Source organism: Trichosurus vulpecula, chromosome 1 (assembly GCF_011100635.1).
Source record: "Trichosurus vulpecula isolate mTriVul1 chromosome 1, mTriVul1.pri, whole genome shotgun sequence".
In the NCBI taxonomy this organism is placed as follows: domain Eukaryota; kingdom Metazoa; phylum Chordata; class Mammalia; order Diprotodontia; family Phalangeridae; genus Trichosurus; species Trichosurus vulpecula.
In genome coordinates, this window is record NC_050573.1 from 499,643,536 (window position 1) to 499,650,279 (window position 6,744).

Genomic DNA, 6,744 nt, shown 5'->3' on the forward strand with positions numbered 1-6,744 from the left:
TTCCTCTAGACGGTACCATTCACTCAGATTCAAATTCTTAATGTCATCCTTATGTCCTCAGCATCGCCCCCAATATCCAAAGTTTGTTATCTATCTCCACAACACCTCCAGTGATATGTCCTCTTCACTCTACTCACACGGTTACCACCTTAGTTTAGGCCCTCGTCACCAAATTTCTCTCCAATGATAGTTCATCCAAGTAAGGGGCAGTCATGGCACTGGTTGGCACAGGGATGGCAAATTTTAGGCTGTTTAGTCTCTCTGCTCCCAACAGCCTATGGACTGTTGCAGTAGTCTTCTAATTAGTCCCAAAGTCTCTTCTCTATTACAGTCCATCTTCTACACGTTTACCAAAGAGAGTCTGACCGTTATCACCTCCGTTACTCCAGTGGTTCCCTATTACCTCTATGATCCAATATCAATTCCTGCTTGGCATTTCAAACTCTTCACAACTTAGTTCCTTTCTGTCTTTCCAGTCTTCTTACACATTCTTTCTCTTTGTGTACTCTACCATCCAGCCATATTGACCTTCTTGTAAGTGCCTAATACCTGATGCTCCCACTCCTGTCTCATTCTTTTTGCACTGGCTATCATCGCTCCTGCCTGGAATGCTCTCCCCTTACAATCTGTTGTTTCCTTCAAGATTCAACTCAAATGTTGCCTTCTGCAGAAGTCTTTTCCCAGTCCGTCCAGCTGTTGATGCCTCCCTCTTTAAGGTTATTCCATCAAATCTTTTTTTTAATTTAATTTTATTTTTTTAATTAATTTTTTTTAATTTTTAGTTTACAACACACGGTTCTACATAATTTTGAGATCCAGATTTTCTCCCCTCCCTCCCCCTTCCCTCCCCAAGATGGCATGGAATCTCATATAACTACCGTGTATAACTTCGCATTGAATTAATTCATACACTAGTCAAGTTGTGGAGAAGAATTATGACCAATGGACCATCAAATCTTATATATTGTACATACCTACTTACCTATAGGTGGTCTTCCCCATTAAAATGTAACCTTTGGGAGGGCAGGGACTGTTTTTCTTTGTATCTTCAGTACGTATCACATTTCTGGCACATAGTAAACATGCAATAAATGCTCTTTGATTCATTGACAGAAGGACGCTGAATTAGATGAATTTGGAACTGGCTGAATGAATGGACTCAAAGAATAATCATTAAAGGTCCAAAGTCAGCTTGGCAGGAGGATCCACTGGACCTGTACTTGGACCTGTCCCTGTTTAACAATGACTTGGATGACATGCTCATCAAATTCACCAATAACACCAAGGCGGAAGAGAGAGCTGACACACTGGCCAACAGAGTCAGGATTCAAAGGCTGGACATTGGGCTGAATCAACTAAGATGGAATTCACTAGGATGAATGTAAAGCCATATACCAGTTCAAAAATTCAGCTTCAAAAGTACAGGCTGCCATTGGCATGGCCAGATAACAGTTTTTCTGAAAAAGATCTAAGGGCTATACTGGACCACAAGCTCAATGGGCCAAAAGTGGGATATGGCAGCCAAAAAGTTAGTTCAGTAGCTTCCAGGAATAAGATGATGATAGTCTCTTTGTACTCACCCTGGTCAAGACCACAATGGAAATAGTATTTGGTCCTGGGCACCATGGTTGGTAAGTTGAAACAAGTCCAGAGGAGGGTAATCAGGATGGTGAACAGCCCTAAGTCCCTATCATATGAAAATCAATGGAAGGAACAGACTGAGTTTAGCCTGAGTTAGACCCTAACTACCTAGTTATTTGAAGGGTTGCCACTTCGAGAGATTAATTTGTTTTATTTGGCCTCAGAAAGCAGAGCTAAGAGCTTGGGGCGGGGGGGAAGTTGCAAAAAGGCATTTAGATTGAACATCAGAAGATTCTTCCAAAAAATTAGAGCTGTTCAGAAGGGGAGAGGTTTCCTTCTGGAACCTCTCATTGGAGATCTTCAAATAGTAGCTGTTAGATATGTCCCAGCCAGGCTTCCTTTTGCATATGGGTTGGTCTCTTCCAACACAAAAATTCTGTGATTCCGTGGAGACCCAAAGAGACTTGGTGATTTGCCTTAGGGTTATGTGGTGTGAGTCAAAAGTTAGAGCTGGAATCAGGGAACAGTCCAGGGTTCATTCCTATTATCCCACTGTCTGGGAAATGAACTCAAGTTCTTTTTCCAGCTGGAGGGTCTGGAGTCTCTTCTACAGTCATGCATCAACAAATGTAACGTAGAGGCAAAAGAAAATATGCCTCCTTCCTTTAGCAATGATGAGTTTCCATGAGGTCATGTCTGTCAAGTGCTTTGAGCTTCTTGAGAACAATGAAGGAGGGAGTGAAGGTGGACCAGTGCTACTCTGGAATCTGCCAACAAGGTAAGAGTTCCTCAGGGCCTCCAGGACAGCAAGCTGAGCTCTCTCCTCCTTCAAAGGTCTGGGTTTCGTTTACTTTACCAACCTCCTTCATTTTCTCTCATTCTTTCCTTCCTTTAGAATATACATTGGCATGCACTGATCTTCACTCCAGGTCAGGGCTTCTAGAAGTTGCTCAGGCTTTAAAAGTCCTGATAAAGTTTGAAGATATGGTTATGTGCCCCAATCTTTCAAAGCCTGCAGGGGGGGAGGGGGATCCTGAAGACATGGTTCCTGACCTCAACAAGTTTTCAATCTGGGACTAAGGCTGGGGAATCTTGAGCCTCACAAGTTTTACACGACAAATCCTTTTATTAAGGGGCTTTGTTCCGTGAAGTTTGGATTCAGTCAGAGGGCCACACTTGAGGACCTAGAGGGCCACATGTGGCCTCAAGGCTGCAGGTTCCCACCCCTGAATTCTAGGCCATTCCAATGTCTTTCATAATGTAGATTTCACTAAGGAGGTTTTACTGTACAATGTCACAGGATTCAATGCAATTAATATACATTATTGTGAATAAGACTGTTCAGGTCCAACACAGTTTGGGTGGCTCAGGTTTGGGACCGGAAGGAAATGAAACACACCTTGACCGTCATTTAACAAAAGAAGGTTGACTTGACAACAGCATGGAAGAGATATTCATCAAGGATACAGCATTGATTCAGTTGGGCATATTTTCCCCTCCTCATTCGCCACTGTGGTACCTCTGGGTCAGAAAAATGTCTCAAGGCTGAGGAGTTCTCTTAGACCCCTTGAGACCAGTTAAATCTCAAGGACTGCTTCATTGACTATTAGAGGAAAAACTAGTCTAGCCTGTACAGGAGCAAATGTTGCTTCTGCCACAAATCTTATAGAAGATATCTTCTGTGACACTTATGTTCATTTCAGGCAAATATCTACCTCTCCCTTTACCGCTATCCTTGGTGTCAAGAGTTTGCAGATGGTTGAATAGTCACTTTTATGGTGACCTCCGTCATTGGAACCTTGCATGACTAATGTATGCAGGAAGCTTCCTAAGGCTGCACAAGTGTAATAAAAATGAATATTGAACAGCTTCATGCCTCATTTTCCCCCAACTGAAAAGGGGTTTGACCCAGACTGTGGGCCAAGGCCCTTGAATTATTGCAAAGGGTCTTCGAATCCATATGCGCACCAAACACTGTCATTTCGATTTTTATTTAGCTCCAACAAAATATGCAACATGACAATGAATGAGCAAACATACTTTCTATAGGCTGTCTCACCCACACATATGTAGATGCTATTGTGATTAATAAAATGAAAATTCAGCGCATCACTGAATTCATAATTTTTTTTTTGTCATTGTGTCTTTTCTCAACCAACAGCTACTGAAAAGTACAATTGCTACCATGTGGCTTGGTCCATGAAACTTTTTGATGTTCCAAAGGGGTCCTTTATACTGGAAATGGTTGGGAACCACTGCCCTGATAATCTCTTAAGGTTTCTAACATTCTGTTATCTTGTTCCCACTCTGACTCTACCTCATGTCAGATCATCAGAAATATGGACCTTCAACAAAATTCAGAGAATTGAAATTAACATGACCATATTTCCCTACTTCTCACAAGTCTTTAGGACCCTATATAGTTGGCAACTGTAATTACTTTCTTTGCAGAGTATATACTCTTGAAGGTATAGCCAAGTCCCAGAAGTAGTTTAAGAATCAGGTTCCCCTGGGAACATCATCTTACTCATCTTTCAGGGGCCCCATCTAATCATAGTCACAGGTTTAGATCTGAGAGAGACCTCAATCAGGGGTGGGGAACCTTTGACCTTAAGGCCACATGTGGCCCTCTGGGTCCTCAAGTGTGGCTCTTTGACCGAATCTCTAACTTCACAGAACAAAGCCCCTTGATAGAAGGATTTGTTCTGTAAAACCTGGACTCAAAGGGTCACACCCGAGGACCTAGAAGGCCACATGTGGCTTCGAGGCCGCAGGTTCCCCACCCCTGGGCCAACTCTCTCATTTTATAGATGAGGAACCCGAGGTAGACTTGACTGTCCACCTCTCTCAGTTCAAGGTCACAGAGGCAATTAAGCCAGCCGAGCTGAGATTCAAATCGAGCTTCTCTGACTCCCGATCTTGTGCTCTCTTGACTATACTGGGCCAGCCATTCTTGAATGAAGTTCTTCTCTGCCTGTTCCAGCCCACGAGGATGTTTTCCTCTTCTAAGCTGCCATTATAATCAGCGTCACAGAGTAGCACTCAGTTGTTCTCTTAACGTTGGTCCTATTGCTTGATTACACTGAGTTCTTTGATGGCTGGAGCCATGTTTTATATTTCTCTATCTCCCCTCTGCACTGAGTACCCAAGTCCGACTTAGCTGGCTGATCAGCCTAAGCTAGAGCTTGAAAAAACATTTTAAACCTTTCTTTATTGTGAATTTAAAAACCCAATAAAAGGGGCATTTCCACATTTACCACATAATAGAGGACAATTATACATGAAACTCAAGATATCTGTATCTACTGTGCACATCTTCCCTTTACTTTAAATGTATAAAAGAAATACATAATAAATTCAATATATAGCTTTCAAAGCTCTCCTACTTGTCTGCGACTCTTAGCTTAAGACTTCGCCTTTCTACTTGCCATACAGGGGCCAGTGGCCTAATTTCCACTGGAGATAAAGTTCTGAAAGGGTCATGTTGATTCCGAACAGCTTCCTCATGCTCTCCCACCCTCCACTGCCACAGCTGAGCCCGGGTCCTTACAGAGATCCAATATCCTAGAATTGGAAAGAAGCACGATAGAACCTCTAGGGAGTTACTTGGAGAGGGGATGTGTCATGTGACCCAATAACTGAGATTGTAGAAGGTAGCCTGGCAGCACTATATTCTCATGGGTTATTACCGATGGCAATAGCTAAAACCTTCTGCTATGGAGCTATCTTCATGTTTCTTCTTCTTTCAGTTGCCAAGAGGGACAGAACCCGAGTGGGGAAGGAATTTTGTACAGGACAGGGTTCCTGCATACCAGAGAAGGTAGTATACAAGGGAAATGAGGTCAAACACATAGAACCAGAACCTTGTCCTGCTACTATCAGGAGGCCAGGTCAGGCAAGGGCCACAGCCCTGGGCTGGTGACCAGGGCACAGGTTTTCCCTTAGCACCATCCCCTGCTGGCTATGGGATATGAGTTGTCTCTGTAACCCTATATTCTTTGGACTCTTCCCCTTAGAGACCTAGACTGACTCTTACACAACCAAGGTGGTAGCACTAGTTCTGCCGATAACTAGACATGGGACCTTGAAACTCTGAGGCCTCCATGGCCTCATCTGTAAAATAGTGAGAGGGCTGAGCTCTGTAAGTTCTAAAAGTCCTTTCTTACTTTAATAATTCTGATGCTAACCCTGTGCTTTGCACACAGTTGTTGGTTAATAAATGTCGAGTTGAAGTGAAGGCTTCAGAGGTTCTAGTCCCCAACTCCACTTGTGGTTGAATGCATCAAAACCCACAAAACCTGTTCAGACGGTCTCATGCCGCTCATCTTTTAGAAAACAGAAGGCCTCACATAACTCCTGTTGCTCCTTCCTCAGGGGTTCAACTCCCTCCTCTTGCAGATCCTAAATAGCTCCAGTTTTTGAGAGTGGCTCAGTTACATGGATGAATATTAGCCTTGGCACAGACTAGGCACAAAGGCATGACGTTTTTCTTGGATGCAATGGAGTGCTGGTTGTTTAGGGGATTACTTATGGAGGTGCTTTGTAGCACATATTAAACGCTAGGTTAGGGATTGGAAAAATTTCCTTTCAAAGGTTGAGCTCTTGGAAGGAGTCTTCAGGAGCAACTAAGGAACCAAACAAGAAGACTGACCTCTCAGGCTCTTCAACAGAATTCAGAATTTTAGAGCTGAAAAAGCACCTTGGAAACCTTTCTTCAACTCTTGTTCAACTTTCATATTTCAGTAGAGAAGTAAAATGATTTGCCTAAGAGCATACACTGCTTGCCCCGGGGAGCTGTTAAAAAACTTGATGGCTTAACAAGCAGCCAGTTCAAATCCGACACTAGCATGAGGATTTCCTGCGAGCCCAGGAGCCTCATGCTGGAGCACAAAGAGGATGTTTCACTCCTGACTTAATTTAGTTAACAAAGGTTGACCAAACATCTACAGTGTGCAAGGCTCTCTGTGCGAGGGAATGAGATGAAAGGTTGCAGATGCTAGGCCCAGGGGAAACCGGGAAGATCACAATTTGTTTATCGGGAGCCTGAAAGCTCTAGTGAGGGCTACTTTTAAAAAAGAAAAGAGAGGATGAGGACTGGGGAATGGGGTACACTGGTCAGGCTCCTCCCACACACAGCCACATCCTGCTCCGTACACTACAAAG